Source organism: Pelodiscus sinensis, chromosome 14 (genome assembly GCF_049634645.1).
Source record: "Pelodiscus sinensis isolate JC-2024 chromosome 14, ASM4963464v1, whole genome shotgun sequence".
Lineage (NCBI taxonomy): Eukaryota > Metazoa > Chordata > Testudines > Trionychidae > Pelodiscus > Pelodiscus sinensis.
In genome coordinates, this window is record NC_134724.1 from 23,047,734 (window position 1) to 23,073,842 (window position 26,109).

The 26,109-nt window shown below is 41.1% G+C and overlaps 1 protein-coding gene across 4 annotated transcripts in view; it reads right to left on the bottom strand.

The window, feature by feature from the left end:
* Window positions 1–26,109, bottom strand: part of SEMA6D (semaphorin 6D) — a 374,148-nt gene that overhangs the window by 138,903 nt on the left and 209,136 nt on the right. The gene's annotated exons all lie outside the window — the stretch shown is intronic.

Sequence of the window (26,109 nt, forward strand, 5' to 3'; positions counted from 1 at the left end):
ATCTTCCATATTACCCTCGGTATGAGGGGAAAAGGTGGGAAGGCGTACAGTAGTCAATACATTCCCCAATCGAGAAGAAAGGCATCACCTTTCGAACAGAATCCCATTCCGGTCCTTGAACAATATAGGCAGCACTTCTTGTTGAGTCGGGTGGCTAACAGGTCTAAGTATGGATATCCCCAAGACTGAAAGACGTCGTGGACTACATTGTCAAGGAGCTCCCATTCGTGCTGCTGATGGAAGGTCCTGCTCAGAGCATCCTTGATGGTATTGCTCTTGCCAGGGAGGTAAGCAGCTGTAAGCATAATGCCATTCCGAATTGCCCAATTCCATAGTTGTACGGCCTCTGCACACAGGGATCTGGATCTGGCACCGCCCTGTCGATTTATGTAGTAGACCATGCACATGTTGTCTGTTAGGATCTGCACGGTCGTACCACGGAGGTGTTGGGCGAAATGGCAACAGGCATTGTAAACTGCTCGGAGCTCGAGTAAGTTTATATGAAGCAGGGATTCATGTGGTGACCACAGGCCCTGTACTTGATGATGTTGCATATGCACTCCCCAGCTAATAAGAGAAAGTCCAAAAGGTAGCACGGTGTGCTGGTAATGGTCATTGCCGAGTGTGAATCGGAGAAATCTCCTGTGTGCCATGTGGATGGTAATGTGAAAGTAGGCGTCCTGAAGATCGAGAGACACGAACCAATACCCTTTGGTAAGAGTTGGAATGATAGAGGCTAGGGTAACCATCTTGAATCTTTGTTTTCTCAGGTAACGGTTGAGTTCTCGAAGATTGAGGATCGGTCTCCACCCACTGGACTTCTTCTGCGTGACGAAGTACCAGGAATAGAAGCTTTTGCCTCTGAATTGACGTGGGACCGCTTCCACTGCTCTGATGGTAAGTAGTCGCATGACCTCCTGTTGCAACAGAAGATCATGAGAGGGGTCCTTGAAAAGAGACAGGGAAAGGAGGCTTGAAGGGGGAAGAGTGGTGAAGGGAATAGAGAGTCTGGATGTTATGATCTCTCTGACCCATCGATCTGTGGTGATAGCGAACCAACGACGTGAAAGGGTCTCAACCGGTGATGGAACAGTCCAGTTATTTGGGGGAGAGCCTCTGGAAGGGGAATGGTGCACAGCTCCTCGACGGGGACGTCAAACCTGCTGATGAGGTTGCGTCTTGGCGGGCTGTTGACGCCGCCTTTGTGGCCGCTGCCTCTGCTTCTGTTGGTCGTAAGGCCTGAACAGTTGAGCTGTGTAGGATTGGGGTCTCTGCCTATTGTAGGGCCAAGCTCTTTTACACCTGAAGGGCGGCGTATACATCCCGAGTGTTCTTAATGTTGTTCAGGAGTCTTTACCAGAGTGGAAGATCTGGTCAGTATTCTGAGTGAATAGGGAAGAACGGTCGAAGGATAGGTCTTCCACTTTTGGTTGTAAGTCCTTGGGCACAGAGGTGAGGTGCAACCAAGAAGCACGTCGCATTACAACTGCTGTAGCTGTCATATGGGATGCTGAGTCGGCAATGTCGAGCGAGATTTGAAGAGCTGTACGGACTGCCACGTAGCCCTCCTGCACAACTGCCTTTAGTATCTCCCTCTTAGAATCTGGGAGGTGCTGCATTAGCGGAATCAGTTTTGCGTAATTATCAAAATAATGGTTGGCCAATTGAGTGGAGTAGTTTGCCACCCTAAGAGTTGCTGTCGCTGATGAATAAACCTTTCTCCTGAAAAAAACCAAATGTTTTGTGTCCTTTTCGGATGGTGTGTTCTTAGATTGGGATGTCTTCGACTTTTGTTGGGCTGCGTCAATGACAATAGAATTGGGAGGAGGATGGGTAAAAAGGAACTCAGCATTTTTGGTGTCCACGAAATACTTTTTGTCCGCATGCTTATGTGTTGATGTTACAGACACAGGCGTCTGCCAGATGTCGTTAGAAATTTCTAGAATCACCTCGTCGAAAGGAAGGGCCAACTTAGCCCTATTGGATTGTTGTAAATTCCGTAAGAGGGCATGCTGTTTTAGAGGTGCCTCAGGAGTGCACAGGTTTTGTGAGTGGGCAACCCTTTTAAACAGCTCCTGGAATTGCCTGGAATCATCTATGGGCGAAGACTCGTAATCGAAAACTGCATCATCTGTTGACAAGGATGAGATGTCTGCTGGAGAACCAATGGGTTGTGTATCCCCGGAGGGAGAAGGAGGGATATTGGCTTTTTCCAGAGGCTCTATCATCGTCCGTGAGTGTTGGAGGCGGTTGTGCCGGAGGGATGGTGCCATGAGTTGGTGGTTGAGGCGAGTACGATTGATGGTGACTCCGAGAAGGTGAGTGCGAGTGGTCATGGTAATGGGCATGACCTGACCGATGGTGATGGTCATGGTGAGACTATGCAGATGAGTAACTGCCCTGCCGATAGTGATGCACACGAGCAGGTGACACCGGAGACCATGACCTCATGGAATATCACGATGGAGATCTGGAATAGTAGTGCCGATGATGATGGGAAGGTAACAGAGAGCGCTTTGGGGATCTCCAGTACTGTGGTGACCGTGAGCATTCATAATTATGCCGTCGGTCATAGCGAGGTGGAGGTGAGGGTCCCGGTGAGAACACAGTCCTACTGGGACTGGTGGAAGGCAAACATAAGTGGCGCCTCTTCCTCTGAGCCTTTGTAGGTACTCCAGTCACTGAAGAGGGAGTGGTGACCACTGGGCTACAAGGCACTGATCGCATTTCTGTGGGATATGCCCCTTTCCGAAGCAGCGAATGCAGTGGGAGTGTCCGTCCAAGGCCGGCATCGCGTTGCCACAGGAGGCACATCTTTTAAACCCTGCAGGCATGTTTGAAGTAAGTGCCTTAGCGGGAGAAGGAGAAAAAAAACCCCGGCAGGCCGAACGAAGGGCCTGAGGGATCGAACAAAAATAACATTTTTTTTTTAAATTTTGAACTAACTAATTAACGAACTGTGATAAACTATACTATAAGGGGTGGGGGCTAACTGGGAAGGAATGAGTAGCTTAGAAAAAGATTGAAATTCTCCTCAGGTTGATGAGGAGCGTGTTCCGACTCCGTCTGCAGCCGTGGATGGTTAGGAGGAACTGGCGTTAGACTGCGATGCTCAGAAAGGGGGCGAACGGCGAGAGACGGCTTCTGCACATGCGCAGTCCACCGGGGGCTACTGCTGGTTAAAACTCTGCGGATTGCGGTGCCAGGACAAGCCCGACACCCGTAGTGGAGCACCCACGGGGACACTACTCGAAGAAGAAATGGCAGTTCTTTAGAGTGTCAGTTCACTTCACAGGCTTCATGATAGGCTTATCTCAGTTCTTTAATTTTTTTGCTGCACTGCAACATGTCCTGCTCCTACCCCTTTTCACATAAGGGTTGAGAAATGTGCCCATACATGACTCAGTTCCTACTGGTTACTTGCAGCTGAGACTGAACAGACTCCTGTCCCCATATACTGGTCAGATACAACAGCTCCATGTTGGTCCAAAGAAGGAGAGTGTTTGCTGCCATGACCAGGCATGGGCACCTGGGAAGATGCTATAACACCACTGCATGCTGAGCCTGCCTGCGGAGTTGTGGAGTCCAGGTGCTCAGGCAGCAGGACATGGGATTTAAATTTTATGAGGCTTGCAAGTAGATGGGGTGGGTAGTTGGTCATCTGGCTGCAGGACAGCAGAGTTCAAACTGCTGTACAGAGTGGCTGAATGCAAACTGTGGGCCACTTCCTGACAGCCAGAATCAGTGACAAATCAGGTGTCTACACTGCATATTTGTTGACAATATAGGGAGGGGAAAAGAAAAAATCCTTCATGGAGAGGGAATTTTTTTGTTGATGGAAAACAGCCATTTTTCATAACAAAAGTAATGTTGCCGTGTGAATGCTCATGCACTTTTGTTGACAAAGGCACTTTTTTTCAACAAAACTTGCCAGTGTAGACAAAGCATAAGGCACTTAAGCCTAAGTGGTACTACTCCTGTACTTAAAGTTAGTCATGAGCTAAAGTACCTTTTTGGATTGAGACCAAACTTCTTAACTTCTTGTGCATGTTGTGGCTTAATCACAAGTTTAAAACTAACACATTTATAATATATTATAGAAGTGTAAGTTCATCCTGGTATGAAATTCATGTTGGCATTTAGGTGTGCCTAACTCTCATTGCTTTTAATGTGAGTTAGGCACCTAAATAACTTTAACAATTTAGTTCCTAGGCCACTTATTGTGAAGCATTTCAATTTCAGTGGAACTGCATCTTCCAACAGAACGAGGTTCTATCAAAATATCTCTGACCTGCTTAAGACATCGTCCCCTTACTTCCCAGTCTGATTGTCATCTTGTGCATGATTTTTGTTTTGGTTTGTAAACACTGTGACATTGGGATCATGTGTTTGTCTTTAGAATGCAAGGTAAAAGCATGTGTAAAAAGTACATGAATGTAATAACATTTTAGATTTAAATTGAACAAAATTAAGAAATTCTGCTTTAAAGTTCTCATAATGCCCTTGATTCTGCTTCTTATGCATATGCAGTACAAAAGATCTCTTATTATAGGACCCCAACACAAATGAGAAATACTAAAAATGAAACAGAAATACATCTAATAAGGTTGTAAGAAAAAGTGCTGTTTCAACAAAAAATCAATAATCTACCAGCTAACTTACTGCAGGAATAACATTACAGTTCTGTATAAGTACTCACTCATATAAAATGTCTGTGATTATTATAGAAAGTTCAGCTCACTTTCATTAAATAACATGTACTCTTTGTTTATACACAATATGGTTGTGAATTAAAAAGCTTATTGTAATACCTATTCACAAAGAAGCAAAATTTAGTGTTTCTCTTAGGAACCTAACTGAATTTCCAGAGTTCTTGTATGCACCAAATCATAATCTAAATTTAAGTAACTTTTTCATATTAATTTCTGATATAGTTAACATTTTTTAAAACATTGCAAACCCTCCAGTTTAGTTTCATTGTATAGAATTTTAACCTGATCACAGGAATATTTCCATGGATACTGTGAGACATTGCAAAAATTCTATTTTTATAATAACATTTCAGATAATTTTTCATTTCTTTTAAGTGTTCTTACATTTGCCAGAAATACTTTTGTTACAAAGATATGTTAATTTTAAGCCTGGATTTCTATTTTGCTTTTATTTTGAACTTAGGAAAAGTAGCATACTTTGCCATTCCATAATGTACATCCAAAATCCATTCTAGCACAGTTCATTCTCTTTCTTTAATTCAATTTTAATTATATCAACTTTTCAGCTATCTATAACCAATTTAATTATATTATACTGAGGTTAAGGTTTTTGTGAAATATCTGTTAACTGGGATATATTTTAAATTATAACAACTTGTATTAAAATAATAATTTTGGGGGACAATTAACTAATTATAAATGACTATTTATATGTAGCCAATTATCTTATTTAGTATTCATGATGGAAATGTGAATAAATTTGCCTGTGTTCCCTTGGGCATTGTTAAAAAGGAGGATGTCACCAGGGTATTTTTTAAAATAATTATTGGTCAAGTCAGTATGCATCATTTTAATGTGATTGCAATGATAGCCCTTATGTTCCTGCCAATCCCATGTAATACAGTTACCCATCTTGTGACTGGGTTTGTTGCTTTGTGTACAATTTACTGAGACACTAAGCAATATCCTTGAAGTCCACAGGCAGCTCAAAGGTGGAAATGCCATTTGGAGCTGTGCTGAACATTTTTTCACCTACAAAATCTCTATCTCTTTGAGTTTTCAGACTTATTTTTATCACATATTTTTCCTTATATCAGAGTGACTATTTTCCTAATTTCTGTGGCTTTGATATCATGTACTAAACATCAAGATAAATATAAATATATTTTGGAGATAAGCTTGTCTGTTACTGTTCAAATTATCATTCAGCATTGAAAACTAGAAGTTAGTTTGCTTATCAGTGAGAACATATAGTTTGCACCTGCACTATGAGATATTGCATCTGAGAAAGAAATATCATACTTTCTTTTGGGAAAACTGATGTACATACTATGTTAGATTTTTGAACAGAAAGCTTGTGTTATGTCACTTCAATGCACCATATCCATACAATGCAATCTGAAAACCCTAATATTGTGAAGTAACTGTATGGCAAAGCACCCGCTTCCTGCTGTCTATGTAAAGTAATAACCTTTGGTGAGTAGAAGAGCAGTTATTCAGTTGGACTGTATAACAACTTTTCTTGGTTAAATATTACAGGGAGCCATTGCTTTCAACAGTAACAACAAAAAATAAGCTCTGCATAGTGCACAGACATGCAATATCTTTTAAAATCTATGGGGAATTTTTCTACTCGCTGTGGTTGATACAATGCGAACAAATAGCCAGCAGCTCTTTTGTCTCTTCATCACTTTGCACCAATTTCCATCAAATATCAAACACTTTTTGCTGGAGGGAAGAGGTATCTTTGCAGACTCCACATTCCAGAATTTCTGTAAATTGATCTTGCACATGTCTATGGTTGACAAGTGAAATGTAAAAAATCTTTTTTGAATTATTTTTTATGGCCTGCAGGGACCCAGTGGAATGGTGAAAAAAGGAGGTTGTGATGAAGTTCAGAAACCCATGTACAGTGATTTAAAATGATTCCCTGGAATTTTAATATGTGCTCAGTCTAACAACAGTCCAATTACAGTATTTGTCCTGCTGGAGAAATAGAGGAGAAATGCATCTTTTTTTCCCCCAGTACCACAAATTTTTAACCAGAAATTTGGGAGAGATTTCCCACTCCCACCACTGCAACTGGTTATGCAATTTACGCAAGTTGTTACAGGTGTATTTTCAAAAGTGCTTGGGGCCCAGTTTTATAAAATGTTTAGTACCTATATGGTACCTAAATTAGGGGCAGAGTTTCAAAATGTTTGCACACTGAAGCTTCCACAGAGGCACTTTTGATTAGATTTGCAAAAGAGTCACTCATTAAGAGGCTTACCTAGGAGATGAACTCTTCTGAAAATGGTTGTAGGTTCTGTGACCCTGCACATTCTTACGATAATGTACAGAAAACAGGCCAGATATCACAATATTTCTAATGTTTTCAATAGCCATTTGGCAGGCACATTCTTAAAATTTAACATTTTGTATTTTCCTACATTTCTCAGAAAAGAACATGTAACCTATAAATAGACAGTTTCCCATCTGTACTCTTCAGGGTTCATACTCAAAGAGGGCTCAAATCAAGATTGCTGGTTTATCGACAGTTAAAGCTCCCCCTCCACCCACTAGATTTTTTCTCCTCCAGATTCCTAGCAGGAAAACTAAAATTAGCTCACATCAGACATCGTTTGCTTTTTCTGTTTCCTCATAAACGTATAAAAATGGTTGTAGGTTCTGTACAGTTTTTAATACAGAATGCTTTGCTTCTGTATAGTTTTTATCAATAAAGTTTCAGTCATTGGATCCTGGAGATACTGAAGAGAACACAGATTAAAATTATCTGCTCTTAACTTTATAAAGGCAGAATAAGGAAACCTTAATGAAACAGGCCAAGCACACAACATCAGGGGCCTAAATGACTAGCTTATACACACTAACTACATTTACATCTTCTTGACGTGGCAGTACATATAGGCAGACAGACCTTTCAGAATTAAAGCTTAGAATCATAGAATACTAGGACTGGAAGGGACCTCGAGAGGTCATCGAGTCCAGTCCCCTGCCCTCATGGCAGGATCAAATACTGTCTAGACCATCCCTGATAGACATTTATCTAATCTACTCTTAAATATCTCCAGAGATGGAGATTCCACAACCTCCCTGGGCAATTTATTCCAGTGTTTGACTACCCTGACAGTTAGGAAGTTTTTCCTAATATCCAACCTAAACCTCCCTTGCTGCAGTTTAAGCCCATTGTTTCTTGTTCTATCCCCAGAGGCCAAAATGAACAAGTTTTCTCCCTCCTCCTTATGACACCCTTTTAGATATCGAAACCTGCTATCATGTCCCCCCTCAATCTTCTCTTTTCTAAACTAAACAAACCTAATTCCTTCAGCCTTCCCTCATAGGTCATCAGATTTTATCAGATTTATCAGGCTTATCAGATTTTAAAGGAAATGTGACTGATGGCATATTATTTAGCTAGGTCTTACTTTCTAACCACAAAGAACAAGAAATGCTCTTATCTGAAGTAATTTGGACATGACTAGCCATGGCTGCATAAACTGCAACCTTACAAACCTGCAGTACGTTAGCATAGTAATCATATTGATGCTATAATACTAAACCACTGTAGAAGTAATTACATTTTACAATGATCACAACACTAAATATTTAGGGGGTGACTATATGCTGTATTAATACATTTATATTTAGGAAAACTACACAAGGTTTTCTGTTTGTCCATGATTTATCTTTGGTGTAAGGCAGCATTTTGAAGGTAAGCCTATTATTATTATTATTATTATTATTATTTTAATCTGTAGAAGGCTCATTAATTTCTCCCCTCCCCCCACAATCTGGCTTCAGTTATTACAAAGGCACTGTAAGGAGAAGAAGTTTCAATATGCAGCTATACAAGAGTGGAGTCAGTTCAGGCAACTAGAGATGTGGGATTGAGCCACCTGAAATAAGAGAGTTATGTTCATTCTTTGTCTCCCAGGGCAGCAGGGATTATGTTTAGCATGTTAATTCAGTATGGAATAAAATGATTTAAAGTCTTCACATAAAGTCATATCTAGAGATAATGCAGCATGCTCTTTGCAGAATCCTGGTCAATTGCAAAATTCAAGGTACAAATAAGTTAGTGAATTACACAGCAACTCTGGTTTGTATTTTTAGCAATAGATGTTATTATATACTATGTGGAGCTGTACAATGTATATTTATCCCTTATCTCCTTCTTTCCCCTCTCCCAATAAGTCTAGGATTTAACATACACTTGGAGCAAATGAAGGTATTTTGTTCACGATCTCATAATATGCAGTATAGTTTCCTTTGTTATTTGATATTCAATTTTATTTCTTTTTGTCTGCTGTTGTGTTTGGTTTTGGTTAGGTGAAGGTCTTTTATATTGGGGTTTGGATGCATCTCCTATTTTTCTCCACCTCAGGGATGGGAACAGAAATTGAAGTATGACTAAAAGGCAGTGGAGGCTGATTTTGTCATTCCCCACTCCAAGAAATTTAGCCAACAACAAGCTCCTTCATGGTATCCCTTTGCACTGTCTGCTGCCATATTCAACAATGATGGACAACTCAAGAAGCTTGATGTTTCTCCTGGAATGGATCAGAAATGAATTAGTTGGCAATGCTGCTGAAAAACCATTTGGATTCAATGCTACTAGTCTATTGAGAGTAATAAGGACAATTCACACTTTCTCAGAGTTCTTATTTCTATAGACTCTAGTTAGTTTTCAATGTTCTGAAGGCTTTCTTCTCAATCATAAGAGCTAGGGACTTAAGTTTTTTAAAAGAAAGCTTAGATCCTCGAACACAATTACATGGAAAATTGAAAAAGAATGGTGATTATGTGGCAATTCACATGCCTGCATAATCACATTATACATAGGGGCTTGAACATAGCCAATTTAAATCAGAGAAAAGTATTTTTTTCTTCTAGGGAAATACATAATAATTCAGGGTATAGATATGTAGTGCTTTTCAAACAATGACTAATGAAGCCTCACAAAACTCTTGAAGGGAGTTAAGACATTTATAGGAATTGCCACTGAAATGTAGCCATCTCAGGAGTAGAAAACATTAGTTGCTTAATAACTCCCCATAAGTCTACTCAACATTCAAGGATAGGAGTGAAATTTATCCATTGTGGTATGTGCTCCATTTGATGGAGAGATTTGAACATATGTTTGAAGTTTGCCTCCAGCAATGGGCAAACTCCCACATCCCCATCTCCAAGGAGGGAAATAGGCTGTTCAAGGCGAAAGGAATAGGACAACACAGTAGGAAACAGGGATGTAACAGATGCTGTTTCATAGCCATGCCAAGGAATTGGAGACGATGCACAACAGCTCCCACATTCCCTATACTGACAGTGTAGAGAGAGGTCTGTAAGCCATACTGTGTTAGTGCATATTGCACTACTTCTGTGAAGTACTGCCAATGGCCTGATGTCGGGCTGTGCCTGTAGGATTCTTTGCCTCCTGTCAGCAGGTATTTTACCAAATAGATTTGGCAGCCCTCACAACTTTGAGAGATCTTGCCTCCTGTTGATATTAGACCTGCTGTACAGGTGAGGATTCACAGCATCTCTGACTTGGAGAATTTGAATACCTCTACTGCAACCTCTGTGCAAGGTCCAGAATATGGATTGTAGGGGTCGTGATAGAGTACATAGTGCATTTCTCTACGCTTTGTGTTTTTATGTACCTTTTCATTTTCTACTCTGCTTTGTGCTTCATGAGACCATTTGGGCCCCTCTGTCTGGAAGAAACAATGTCAAATTCTGTTCTCAGTTATATGGTAAATAATCAACTTCAGTGAATTGACTTGATTTACACTACTGTAACAGAATTTGAATCAGAGCATCCTTTCCCTGCTATCTAAATTAAAAACAGGCCATAGAGGTTTTTATATGCATTGGATAAAGAAGTCTAAATATATACAATAAACACATCCTTACAACATAAAAATCATCAGGGTAACAATTCCAGTATCAACATCTCTTTTAGGATCTTAATGAGTTTCACTCTGCAACACAATTTAACTCTATTTTTATTCTGCAGCCATGTAGTAATAACTCTGAAGAGTCCCAAGATTTTTTTTAAGGAGCCTTAGAATTTTTAAACATATTGCAGCTAAATTACTTACCCAATCCTTAGCTGTAGTTCTAACCTTTATTTTTGCTGCTCTGTGAGATTCGTGTGAAAAGCCAACATAGCTTGAGGTATTCAATTTGGGAGATTATGCCTTGGCCCTCTGGCATGTACTTTTGTCAGTTTTCTAATCTCTGTATGTAGTCCTCTGGATTTTAAGAGAGACCCAATTGATACTCCCTAAAGCATTTATATTCTTTCACTAGCATAAAGGAAGTTAGCTGTTGTCATTTTCAAACTAAAATTTTTAATCTCTTTTATTCAGATTAATTGGTTTTATCAGCTTAATTTCATGAACCACATTCAAAATCCAGGAACTAAGGTCATCTGCCTTCTACAACTATCTATAGACCGAAGGCCATACAGAACATGTCTGTATGCAATACAGACTTTCAGCAGAACCAGACACCTAAAATGGCTTAAGAGATAAAATCCCTTAAATAAGCTTGAGACAGATCTGAATTTATTTAAATGTCTAATTCTAAATGTACTTATGCCTAGTAGTAATGTTTACCATCTGCCTTACTCTGGCTGTTGAGGTAATTGTAAAGCTATAAATAACCTAACATATGCTGCACATATTTGGGCCTTAAATACAACAGGCTTTGTGTAAAACAACTGGAAATAATAATAATAAGAGATAAAATGTGGGCATTATTCACAGTGAGTGGAAAAAGGATTGTTAAAGGTTTTAGCTGTTGTGTTGCTGCTTGTGATGAATACTCCTCCCAAGGCATGTCTGATGCTTATGGCATTTCTTACAAGCCCAATTTTAAAAGTTGTTAGTCCTGTTTATGACTTGGGCCCACAGAAAACAACATTTCATTGTACACACCAGACACTTTCAGCAAATAATACAGATTGAGACGAAATTGCAAACTGAGCAAATAAATATATTTTAGTCTGTAAATGACTAATGCTGACATTTCATTCTCCCTCTTCTTTTTAAAGACTAGTATGCAGGAGAATGATATACAGCTGCAGAAATGCATAAAGCCTTACTTGAAAGGACTGCTTTGTAGCTGAATTAGATTCTTGGGTCTATCATACCTATAGCCACACTAATAGCAGTCATAAAGTATTGCACTGATACAATTAAGAACACTATTCATACCAAATATCTGTGGGAACATCATCCCACTAACCATAATCATCACTATGTGTTCTCCTGGAATAAAACTGAAGGGAGAGAAACAAAAACACTCCTAAAGCCATGCAACTATTGAAGAGAGCTGTTGGGGCTCACACTCTTCCTCTGCCTCCTGCCCACCGGCTCACACTGTGACGAACTATCAGAAATGTAGAGCCGCTGAGATATGTGACTATGGAGAGACCACATGATTAAGGACAGGGATGTGATCATCTCCTTCAACAGGTGATGGCTCCTGCAAAGGAAATCCCAGTGATGATCTCCTCATTTGACATTCCTCTGTACATGTGTGTGTGCGCAACATACATGTGAGTGAGATTGTGCTTATGTGGAGCTGTGCCTAAATTCAGTGGATTCCCAGATGTTGGCATGGAGATCATATATCTTCACACTAGCTGTGCTTCCTCTCTGCTGCAGGAGAGCAGCCTGTCTTGGAGCTGCACTACTGGGGACATCTCTGGATGTGGTGATACCTGGGGACCTAGTATGGGTGGGAAGAGGAGAATTCAGTGAAGAAAAATACAGTGCCTGATTAGTCAGGGAATGATGTGGGTCCTATGTAGCCATACCTCTAACTCCTGCCCTTGGTATGGACAGTGTTTGCCCCATTCTGACCACAGATCCTGGAGCTAGTAGAAGGAGATGGTGTTGAGAAAGTGGCTGACTCCTCATCCATGCTGGAAGAGAGGGAGAAACTTGCTGTGAAGATATGGGAGGCTAGGTGAGAATGAACTGGTCTTATGGGTTCATACTGAATCGTGGCTGGATTCACAGAAGGTTCCTGGTGCTATTGGCTGCAGGCACTTTACTCTGTGCCTCAAGTGCAGAGGAATAGTAACTGCTGTGAACAAGGGTGTGTGTGTGGGAGAAGGAGCTGCCCTGTGCTGCTGGGCTCCCTCCCTTACTTGTGTGAATGGTGTGGGGCCCTGAGGGCAAGCAAAGAGCTCTGACTGCTTGCTAGCTTACGTACCAGGAGGTGGGGAAGGAGAGTGGGCAGCCAACTGGGGGGCAGGAAGGCAGGCCTGTAATGTATGAGCCTCAGCTCCTGGCTGGAGATGTAGGCATTTTGTTTGCTAAGCCTGTGACCCCCTAGACCCAGATGCATGGTAGAATGGAACTGACAGCCATGTGCAGTCTGCTTTCAGCTCAATGCCACCTTACAACAGCTAAACTTCAACACAGGTAAGAATGAGGAGATGCTAGTAGGCAGGCAGAGGGAAGTGCTTGAGAGACCTCTCCTTCCTTAAGTCTTCCACTGTAGTTCATAGACTGTCAAATCTCTCCTCTGCGTAGGGGTCCTTTAGATTCAGTGCTTTTAGACTCTCATAAACACAGGGCAGAGAGCACCATTTCCATCTGCAACTAGCCAGAAAACTATGCTCCAACCTATCAGACAGTCTTGGACAGTGACCCAGGTCTTCATGAGCACCATGGTGGATTGCTGTAACTCACCAGTGCAAAGGCAGCAGCCTATCTGCTTAGCAACACATGTGGGAGCATGACTCCAGTGTCCTGCTCTTATACCTGAGCCCTCATCAAATACAAAGTCCAGTTCAAGTTCTGTGCCCTGAAGAGGAACAACAAGAGAAATAGAAGCACAATGGCCATGGGAGGTGAACTGGGGGGCAGGAGGGAAGGTGGCTATAAGTGGAAGAGAATGAGGCTTTTTTACCCTTGCTGTGAAAGTTAATTTTTGAATGTTTAAATAGAAAGCATTATCAAAACCCTTGTTTTAATTATCCTATTTGGTATTGCACTACAAAGATAGCATACTAGACCAAAATGTGACACACCCTTCCATGAGTGGGTGGCAAATGCAAAAACTTTCTTCCTTGCACATTATAGATTCTGCACAAGGATCATTCAGAATGGAGTATGGTCCTCATTTATTTTATATCAAGTAATGAAATGGCAATTTCCGAGTGGGGAAATAAAGACAGAATATGATCATATCAAAGAAAACTGTGCACTTCCTGCCTCTCCAGCTGAAGTTATACCACATGCTGGAAAGAAAGAAGATGAAGGAAGTCCTAGCCAATAAACAGACAGCACATATGGCAAACAAAACGAAAACCCATCCAAATTCATTTGTATAGTCTACATCCTCTTCCCTATGGTTTAATTCAAGAAAAGTAAAATATTTGTTTTAAAATATTGTTAAAGGTTTAAATATTGTTTCAATATTGTCAAAGGTACTGCATTTCTCGGTGAGACGTTTGTTGAAAACATGATTAAAACCTTTTCTGACCTCTAATCTGTTAAGATTTAGAAGTACCTTCCACTAAGAAGCTGGCTGAAATTGAAAGGATGCCCTCTTCCTTCCACCCACTCACTCACTCAGCTTAATACACTTTAATTTCTTTAATGAAATCAAAGAGTGTAGGGCCAAATTCAGATGTAGTTTAAGTGGATTCAATATCCATGTAATACTCTGGGTTTTCTTCAGCAGTGTCATAATGAGAGTGAGCATATTTTTCCAAAGGGAAAATGGGACACTCCCACAGGGTTGTCTGATCTTCACCCACATCCTGCACAGGGCCAGCCCCTCGCCCATGGAGGGCTAGGATATGGTCTCTCTCTAACCCAGGACTAGCCACAGCTGCTCTGCAGCCTCCCCAGACTTGAGGCTGCCCCTCCCATGTGCAGGGCTAGCCTAAGCACTTCCCAGGGCCACTGATGGAGGTGGAGGATGGGGACAACTGTGGCAGCCAGAGCCAGAGGTCCTTTAAGTGGCTGCTTGAGCCCTAGGTGGTGCTAAGAGCTAGCTGGGGATGGGAGAGGGGCAGGGCTGTGTGGGACCTTCTGTTTGAGACCCCGCCCATTCTGGGAGTGGGGAACTGGGACCCTCTTACCCTGCCTCCAGGCTCGGCAATTCTGTTGGCTCCCCTAGCCCTCCCTGTCTCCCACCTACACAGGGCCAGCCTTCAGTCCCGCTCCCCACTGATGCACGGGGCCAATTGAGCCCCCTACTGCCCACCCAAGATGGTTGTATGACTCCCCCACCACACGCCCATGCACGTGGCTGGTTGTCTGCTGCACACCCATGTGTGGGACTGCTCAAAGCCCCTCTCTGGTAATGAATTGGCAAGAACAAGCAGGACAAATGTCCAGTTTTATCAAAAGTCAGGACAGGGTCTAAAAAAAGAGACTGTCCCAGCCAAAACAGGACATATGGTCATCCTAGTCACAATCCTTGGTCTAACATTAAATTGTAGGGACTAATGCTGCCTGTTACACTGATTTAAAAGCACAGCAGTTCTAATGAAATCAATGGAGTTATTCTGGATTTACAGTGGAGTAAAGGAGAGCAAAATTTGGCCTTAAGTGTAAATGATTAACTAGTGTAACCAGCACTGATCTAGCTTTCTTTGTAAAGATTACTTTGTCCATTCTGGCACCAGACATGCAGAATATAATATTGGCTTATTAGATCGATTGCCTAAATGCATACACAGCAGACATTCACTAGTGCCATTATTTTATCAATCCCTGGGTAATTATAACAGCTGCTGTTACGATGTTCATCTAAAGTACTGTGCAAACATTTGTGAAACATTTTGGTTTGTTTCATTTGTAGTGAAGCGGAAGCCAAAATGACTTTTCTCTTTGTGCCCTAGTGAAATGTGCTGGAACAGCCTGAGAAATAGACTGTTAAACTAACCACTGCAATAGACAATGAGTTTGTATCAAACCAATGGAGTGTAGATGGTATTACTGTTTTCACCCTCTCTTAAAAAATCTGCCATGTTTGATTATTCAAGTATATGTACATATCTGATGAAAATATTAATCATTGTCTACATATTCCACATTTCCATTCCTTTTATTGTCTTGTCCTGCATTGATCTCTTGGAACCTCTTTCCTCAACATCTCCTTCATTTAGCTTTAATTATTCCTTACGTAAGGAGGCAAGAGCGTTTATATACAGCTACTGTCCTGTTTGGACAAGGGCAAAGAGGCAATTGGAATACAATCCTATAGGGTATGTCTACACTACCCTCCTAGTTCGAACTAGGAGGGTAATGCAGGCATACCACACTTGTAAATGAAGCCCGGGATTTGAATTTCCCGGGCTTCATTTGCATAAGCGGGGAGCCGCCATTTTTAAAACCCCGCTGGTTCGAACCCCGTGCAGCGCGGCTACACGGGGCACGAACTAGGTAGTTCGAACTAGGCTTCACGAGGAGTAACGGTAGTTCGAACTAGGAAGCCTAGATGGAACTACCTAGTTCGTGCCCCGTGTAGCCGCGCTGCACGGGGTTCGAATCAGCGGGGTTTTAAAAATGGCGGCTCCCCGCTTATGCAAATGAAGCCCGGGAAATTCAAATCCCAGGCTTCATTTGCAAGTGCGGTATGCCTACATTACCCCGCTAGTTCAAACTAGCGGGGTAGTGTAGACATACCCATAGGGAGACAGCAGAAAATGTGAGAAATATGTGTAGAGATGCAGAATTGCAAAATACTGTTATATTTTATGTACGTATCTGAATAAGATTATACTATGGATTTTTTGTTGTCATGGTTAGTATGCCGTTTCTAGAATAAATATATTGTATTGAATACTAATTTTGAGGCACAGAAGTTATAAAAATAATACTGGGAATTTTGCCATTGACTTCAATAAAAGTATTTCTGAGACTTATGCTACTTAGATTTTGCAGCAAGAAATATGAGTATACTAGTTGGAAAGCCAACATGGCATTAATGGAAAACTGCAGGTTATTCCCTAGTGACTCATTTCCCTCTCATCTCAGTTGAGCCTTGTTTTGGCCTCCTTTGAGACTTGGCATGTTTGGGACCAAATGAAAAATGTGTCTATAAAACAAATATTGATTACTTTAACAAGCTCCTTAAATTTGATTAACCTTTTAAAGCACATTAGTTGGGTCTTTACCCTGTATCAAAATGAATGATGTTTTAATACTTAATGAAGGACACATGGTAAATGCTTCATGTTTATAAGGATTTATTATGTAAGTTTATGATTCAAATTAATTCTGGAATTCTAAATTCAAACAAATCACAATGTACATCTCTTACATTACTTTTTGTTTTTTGGGCTATGTGGAGAATAGACTTGAATTGTAAACTATGACAGCTCCAGGAGCTGGGAAAGTCTGAAATTTCCTCTTTAACAGCAGCACAAGCATCTGAGGTTGATCTGCTTTACAGCACCCAAGGAGGTTTACCGTGTCAGGATTGCAGTAAGAATTATGTACAACGTTTCCTATCCCTGTAACAATTATTGCTGGAAAAACAGATTAAAGTTATGCCATTTCCTGTTTGGTGTCATCTTTATAACGAGCAGGTGGAATCAAATATTTAATCTCTGCAGTAGATGACCTCTTCAAAAGTCTGTATTTTTACTATCCAACAGATTTATCTTCTTCTGTTTAGTTCCTAAGACTGTAATCTAGGAAGATTTGAAATAGTCAGAGAATTACTGAATGCTGAAAAAGGCAAAGCGCTGAAGCTAATTTTCAATCAGTAGAGACAATATTACAATTCTGAGAACTTGTTTTTCAAAAGATTAGGTGAAGATATATATGTTAGTAATCTAAACAATGTAATAATATCTATAGAGGATAAGTGTCATTGATTTAATTGTAAATATAATATCTTATTGTGCTTTTGGGGAAAGTAGAAATATGAATAGCACTGAAGTCATTTTTGAATCTTAAGAGGAGAAAATATTGGCAAATTTTTCAACAGCTGTTTATTATGAAAAAGAAGTTAAAGTAACTGTTCCCCAGTCATAGAGAATGAAAAAAACTCAACTTGTATAATAATAAATTATAACAATGATGCTTGAAGCTAATAAAAAAAACTTTTGAAAGAGGTATGTTAGTCCAGTGGGAGTTGTTAAGTTTGCTATTTGTGATTTTAATGCTACTTGGAATTTGTTCTCGGATATTTAAAACTCCTGTTGTTACTCTTCACCAACTGTTTTCCAGACAGCAAAGGCTTCAATAATATACATTTTCCTTTTCTGCATGGCTGACGGACTTCATATGCTATATCCAATTTAAGGGTACAGTATGAGATTACATTGCTAGACTATCGAAAACTGTAGACATTGAAACTGAATCATTGCTGTTTATAGTAATTCTTGCTATTTGTTTTTTGACAGCCATTTGTGATTGGAATAAAAAATGATGCCAAGATTACTGTAAAACTAGCGTAATACTTAGCAGTGCATGAAGTCTGCAGTAGATGGCTTGAACTTATGAGCACTCATAGATTCTCAAGTAAGCAATGTCCTCCTCTGCCCAATGTAATGTGACTGGCTTTGAAGAATTCTTGTTTCAGAAGATGAAATATTATCTCAGCCAGTTTTCTTTGTTCTATTGGAAATGTTTAGAAAGCTTAATTTGAGAGCTAGTTTTGAATGGAAAAACAAATTGATTTTCAGTATAATGGGGTACACTACATTACAGACACATCAAGCCTCAGAAACAACAAAGGGAGTGACATTCAGACTTCTTCCACAAGAGGCTCCTCAGCCTTGTCAGTTATAAAGCACAAGGGCCATCATCTCTTCTACTGGACTTGTGATTTTCCTTGTGATTTCTGCTAAAAGAAACCATTTTTAAACCCAAGAAATATAAGCAGTAAAAATAGTTTACGGGAAAGTAGAATCCTATAAAGATTCTTACGAACCCTCCTTGCACGATATTTCAGCTTTAACACAAAACACCTACCCTGGAACCAGTCAAAAAATTTGACAGACAGTGGCTACCCTACACTGCTGTTGAAATGTCTCACAATGGATAGTCTGGCTAAAGGTTCTGTACAGAAACACATTCATGTCAGGGTCATATTTTATTTTTGTTTGTAAATGGGCTACTACTGTTCACCAGCTCTGCCAGCTGAGCCGTTCCTTTGCAGTATACAAAATGTAAATGACGATAGCTTGCTACAGTGTGTTAAGCTTCAGTGGAAGTTTAGTGGACTCGGTGTTCAATTCTTATACCAAAAACTCAGTTCCTCTTGGGCAGCTAGAGCTATTTTGTTTGAAATCTGAATGGATAGTGTTTCAAGAATTGGTTTAAGAATTTGTCTGGGAGCAATTTCTTTGTTTCCAGCAGTGTTACTTTTTTCCAGCCTGATCTATCTTTGTGATCAATAGGAAAAAGCTAAAATTCCATTGACATTAAAAAAACCCACATATTCAGTAAAGGAAAATAAATGGCCATGGTTAAATGGATTGAGGTCCAGTACTTCTGTGACATTTTCTTTTTTTGCATAACGTATTTCGTTCTCCCTACTCCAGCATTACAAGCTGGATTTTTTATTGCAGTTTGCCATTAAAAATTCCATCGTTAGGGCTGTGTCAGCACTTCTCCTACAAAACCCACTTATGAGAGGTTTAGAACTCAGCTGTAAAAAATCGCTCCAGGATGAAAGGTGGTATACAATGTGTCAGAGGGGGATTTTAAACTATTTTTTCAAAAAGAATGTTGTTTTCTATTTTAAGCTTTTATGAGTATAAACTCCCCAATTTGCTGATTTAATGCACTGCTGCTTGAGTAACTCAGCAATAACAACTTAGTAATCAGCTTATACAAGAAAGTAAAGAGGGGTGGAAATACAGGTATATTGAGATTTCAAGTGATTATGGAAGACACTCAGAAACTTCAACAAAAGCCTCTGTCAGGGATTTTTGTAATAGGCAAGTTCAGGACAAACCCCGTGTCTTGAATACCTGTGCTGCACTCTGAGAACATGCTGAGTTCCAGGGAAAGAGATCCTACTCCTGAAGTTGTGGAGCTGCAAGGGAGTCAGTCTGTTGGTATGACGCAAGAGCCTGGTATCACATGGGCAATTATATATAAAACTGGAAAAGATGGAGATTAATACAAATTTGGAAGGTGGGCAATGAGCTAGCTAAAGGAGAAATGACAATGGGCTCTGCTGAAAAGAGAACCATTGGGCTGGATGGAGGTTGTTAGTCGAGTTCTTCAGTGATCGGTCTTGGAACTGATATAATTTAATATTTTCATCTATGTTCTCAGCACAAAAAAGAACCATGTGGCAATAACATTTGCTGACAACATAAAATTGGGAGGCATTATCATTATCATTACAGAGAAGGATCAGAATATTATACAGGAAGAACTAGAAGACTTTGAGGACTGAAGTAATAAGAATGGTATGAATTTTCATCATATAAAATGCAAGGTCATGCACTTAGGGACTAATAAGAATTTCTGTTGTAAGTTGGAAAAGACAGAGGAGAAAGATTTGGGTGTCTTAATCAATTGCAGTATCACTATGGCAATCAGTGGGATGCAGTCATGGAAAAGCAAATAAGATTTTATCTGCACTGCTCTATAACCCCAGGATTCAATGTCAGCCCGTACCTCCCTTTCCATCTACACATGAATTGCACAAAGCCAGAGCTTACAACCAGGGTCCCAGGATTCCATGGGGGTGGATGGTCTGAACATGAGTCAAGCCAGGAACCAGGCTTCAAGCCTTCTGCTTTGTATTCTACAAATTCACAGGCCAATTTTCTTTCTCTTCTGGACAGTAAAGTTTGGTGGATCATTGGTTTCACTGTCAAGGGGCCTTCTGCAGTCATGAAGAAGGGACTTTGTATGCCCAAAGGTAAATAACAAAGTGATGCTTTAACCAAACCATTTCAGAGTTATCTGCTAAAAAGATAGAGATAAAGGGCAAAGTTCAAAAGAACTTTACTGAGACTTAATCTCTTAAATGTCGAAGTCAAGTTTGAAATTTGGATTTAATCTCCTAAATCATTTAGATGTCTTTGAACATTTTGTTTGATGTTTGTACAGATAAATAAATAAATACACAATCTTCAGACTCAAACCTTCAATTATAAGAATTTATGTCTAAAAGGAATTTTTTTTTGAAAGTATAAGAGGTAGGTAGGACACAGTTGTACAATTGACTAAATTACCATATAGTATCACAACACCAACAAAGCTGGTCTGGAAATTAAGAATGATTTAAACAATAGAACAATTTCCAAGAGAACGATTATAGTCTATGGAAACAAAAATCAAGTTTTTAAAAAGCAGCCAGCTACAAAGTACCATTTAGTCTTTCAGTCTTTTCAAAAAAATACATTACAACATACACCTCACAAAGCTGATAAAGCCAATGTTGTGTAGTGTGTAAAATACCTTTGATACATCTAATGCTTTGCCACAGGCAGACCATAAAGTACAGTTTGGAAAACATCTTAAAAGCTCTCAATAAATACTAATTTGATCCTAAATATTCAGATCATAAGGACACTAGAGAGCCTAATAAGTTGTTTGTTGTGTCATAAACTGTTCTGTAATAAACAAACAAACAAAAGCTAAAAACTTGCATAGAACTACACACATAACCTCCCCATGACCTCTGTTTCCTCCCCCCCCCCCACTGCCTTTTTTAAGTAAGGTTGCTGGCACTGGGTTGAATAACTGACAAAAGTAAGCGGAGACAGTGAGCTGTGCTTATTTAGGTCTGTATTCTTCCATGCTGCTCAATTTCAGTCCTGTCCCTGGCAGAACAACATCAGTATTCTCTGCCTCTGTTAACTAAGGAAGCAAATCAAGAACCAGACAGGCTAATGGGAACTGAACCTCATTTCTTGGCCTCTTGTTCAACCTATAAAGCCAAACGGAAAGCAGCCCACTTCTCCAGGCCTTCTTTTTGCTAGCTGGGAACTTAACCGTCTCCTACACCCTCCCATCTCACGTGCCAGTCGCTGTGTAGGCTGCCTTTCCAGACACCACTGGGCAGCTGGGAATTGGACCACCTCTCCAGGTTTCTTGTCTACTTGCCAGAGTCTGCAGAACTTCTCTTCCATTTGTGTAAGCCAGTGAAGAATAGGGCTGTAATTCTATTGTCAAAGTTAGTTAAATAGTTCAGACATATCCATTGGAAAATCCTCAGGGAAGCTCAAGTAGGAGGGGAAATAAAAACAGAAAGAACAAAAGAAAAAATGGGTGCCCCCTCCTTTTGTGAATTCCCAATTTTTCTAACCACTTTCACAGAGAAATGCAAAAAGCAACAGTTACTGACTAGAACTGTGTGAAAGGTTTTCAACAAAACCTGAAAACTCATAAAACCCACCTATTTTCATGTCTCACTGCAACTTGAATCTCAAACCAGATTTGTTGAAAGGTTCCCCAAGGTACATGGTTCCAGGACCAGCTGATATAATAAACAACTTTGTTAGACAAAGTGAGGGGAAATCATCACTTGGCCCAATATGACTGTGCAGGGACACGAGACAGAGTAAGATTACCCCATGGCCTCCTCTCTACCACAGTGCTTCATTGCCCTCTCAGACTTTAAATAAGGTACAGTGGAGGGAAGCAGGCCATATGGAGCCACGGTTCCCCATCCCTCTGCAAGTGGACTTTGCAAAGAAGAGATGGGAAACAGAGCCTCAGCTTCATCCTAGAAGAGCTTTCCCTATCCCAGTGTATGTGTGTGGGGGGGGGAGGGAGGAACAGGAGAGGGGAGAATAGTAATATGCTACTGGTAAAGGCCAAAAAAAGATAACTTCTACCCAAAGAGCATGTACTGAAGAAAGAACTGGGCCTCTTTATTGCCTCCTAGTACTACATAGGTGGGTACTCCCTTAGTCAAAGCAGTGCCTAAAACCACGCTCTACCTTTTGGTCCATTTTTCTGTCTGTTGCAAATTATTCAAAGCTAACAAAACTAATCCCCTCATCTGATGTAGTCATTATGTTCAATTGCTTGTTACACACGTCACGTGACCAGTTCAGCCTATGGATTGTTCTCAAATTGCTCATTGGGAGTATTCATTCACTGTTTGCTCAGTTGCACAGTTTGAATAACAAAGGCAGATGAGATCATTTCTGGTTTGTACTTGGATGACCATAATTATTATAGGTGAACATGAAGAAACTCATGCAAAGAAGTACACCTGTATGACATCAATTACTCTGAACATTCTTATGAACTGAATGTGCCTAACTTAATATTGACAAAATAGACAAGGGTCATATAGATCACACACAGTAGTTTAAATAACACACTCAAAGATGCTTCCGTTTCTCTCCTCCCACCCCCAGGATTCATCCAGCTCAAGATTGACTGAGTTCACTTTGGATGCTTTATTCATTCAAACATCAGAGCAAAAACTGGGAGTCTATGCCCACATAGACTGAGAGCAAAGGAACTATTTACAAAAGGAGAACTTGCTCAGAAATGAAGCTGATGTTGCATAGCTCTAGTGCAGTAAGTTCATGTAATTTCAGCCTACTTATTCTCTCTCTGCCTGTTCTTTTGGAGGTGCATCATTTTACCAATATCATCCCTTGTTCAATACAGTCAAACACTATGCTTCCTGTACAATTTATTTATTATATTTACTGCAAAGCCCCCAGACTTGGGCCAGAATCTTATTGTGCTAGGTGCTGTACAAACACAGAACAAAAAAGACAATTCATGCCCCAAAGACCTTACATCACCTTATACTTACCTATACTATAGCTCTATAAGGAAATGTGACACAGGCCAATGCAGGCCTGCTGACAGGGGATGCAGAGGAGGACCCAATGGGTAGGTCAAAGGGGACAATTGCCCTAAGTGCCGGAGATTCAAAGGGCCAGGAGCTCCTGGCTGCCACCACCACCACTACTGCGGCCGGAGACCCATGTCCCTTTGAATTGCTGCTGGAGCACCACAAATAGCTGCCTTGGATATTTTAAATAGAGAGGCAGTGTAAAAATATTTTAAATAAAATTAAATAAACGTGAGGCTCTGAGAACTGCAGGAGATGGGGTGCAGCTAAGGGCTGAACCTTGGCCTCACCCCTTTTGCCCACAGCCCTGCCCCTTCCCACACCTTGCCCCAGGGCCCACAGTGACTGTTAGATCCACTGGGCCTGTGACTACTTTCTGTAACCTATGCTTCTCTCACTAGCATGATTATTTTAAAGCTTACTTTTCCCCTCCAGTGTCCAGTGTCTGGAGCTGCAACCCCCCAGAAAGCTCTGACCATTGGAGGAGCATGGTTCCTCACAACACTTAATGTTCCGACCAAGGGGATATAAGCAGCAGCAGCTCCAAGTCCTATCAGCTGTCTTCAGGTGCCAGAGAATGTCAAAATCTTTCTACATCTTTGTTTCATCCCTCCCTCTCGCTATTATTAAAGTTGTTCATTACCTATTTTTGCAAAGGTTTTGGTGAGTCTTTGTATTTCCATCTACATGGCATTTGTGACTTACTTGGTTCAGTCGAACTTGGCTAGGTTTCACTTCACTTTCTTCCCATCTCAGTAAGGAGCAATGGATTGTATCACTAGAGCAGTCGTTCTCAAGCTTTTTGGCCTGTGACCCACCTGGATGAATGCAAACCTTTCCGTGGACCACCAGCTACTAATGGAAACTCACCATTAATTACATAATTACACCCGAGCCATTTTGCTAGTGCTTCAGCTCTGGAGAACTTTTTAATTTAATTAGTGGATATTAATTTAAATTATTAAACAGATTAAGCACTTTAACTTTCTCATGTTAGTTTATCAAACTTCATTTTAAATAAAGTAAAATATTAATTTATGTCCAACAGAAAAGGTTTCAATGTTTTCTTTATGGCAGGGGTGAGGTCCCATTTTTGGGTTGGAGGCCACTGACTCACAGAAAAATCAGTTGGGGAGCACACCGGTGAGAAGCAAACCCCCCCCCCCCCAATAACCTGCAACCCTCACTGGTGTGACCCCCAACTGAGACCCTTCACTCCTCTGGCACTCCAGCCCCACTGGGAGATGGAGAGGGACAGGGAGGACTGAGGTTCAGGGCTTCCCCTAGGACAGATTTACTCTTCTGGAGTTCCAGGGTGAGTGGATTTTGATGACCTCCCTAGGCTTTGGGATGGGAACAAAAATGAGGGGTTGAGTGTATGGGACAGGGTTGCCAATGAGTGAGATAGGGATGAATGTGCAGGATTTGGGCAGGAGGTGGGGTGCAGGAGGGGATGAGGGTGTGAGGTCTGGATGGGAGGTGGGGTGCAGGAGCAGACTAGGAACAGGTAATCTGGCCAGGGGGAGGGGCCAAGAGTAATGGAAGTACAGTGTCCCACCAGGGGGAGGGTGCAGGAGCAGGCTGGGAGTAGGGGGGCTGGGTAGGAGGAAGGGGCAAGATCAAGGGAAGGTGCAGTGTGTGACCAGAAGGGAGGATGCAGGAGCAAGGGAGGGTGTAGGAGCAGGCTCAGAACGCGTGGTTTGGGCATGAGGGGAAGGAGGGCACTTACTTGCCTTTGTGCCCCACACCGCTCCCTGGCATCAGTGTCCCAGGCATGACCTCCTGCTGCTCCCATTGGTCAGATTCCAACCAATGGGAGCAATGGGAAAGCCACCAGGCAGTGCATCTGTGTACTTCTGATCCCCCAGCTGGGGAAGGGGGAGCAGGAGTGGCAGCATGCAGAGCCACTCCTGGCTCCTCTTCTCCATAAGCAGGATTGCTCAGTGAGGCTTGGGGCTTTATTCCTCTTCTCCCCACCCGCATGAAGACAGGGCTGGAATTCCAACTTTGCAGGGAAGGGGAGGGACACGAGGCTGGAGCACCAGCGGAGCCTCCCCGCTACTGAGGGAGTGAAGGGGCTGAGCTTGAGCCGTGGACCACCTGGAATGCCGCCATAGACCACTAGTGGTCCATGGACTGCAGTTTGAGAACCACGGCACTAGAAAAAAGCACAACAGTTTAAAATGGTGTGTCTCAGGTGGTTAAGTTCTGCACTTTATTGATGCCCAGAGCTTAATTTGTAATGAAAGAGGGGCTAGCTTTCAAGGATTTTTTTTTTATTTTCATAAATTACGTGGCAAGTCCAGAGGTTTCTGGCCTATAAAGCTGGCAAGCCCTGGCACAAATTAGGCACGATTGATGTTATAACTACCTGCAAATAGCCTTCTCAAAAATCCTGAATTTTCAGTTTGGGAGTGTTTTTAAAAATAATTATTTATCTTCACCAGAGAACAACAATAAACTAGCTCTTTTCAAGAGCCTTCTATCCAAGAATCTCAAACCTTTTCAGCATTATTATAGTCATCCTCATTTTATAGCTGGGGAAACAGAAGCAAAGAGATGTGAAATAAAATCATTGGCAATTTTAAAAAAGATGCTTTTAAATACCACAGAGATGCAC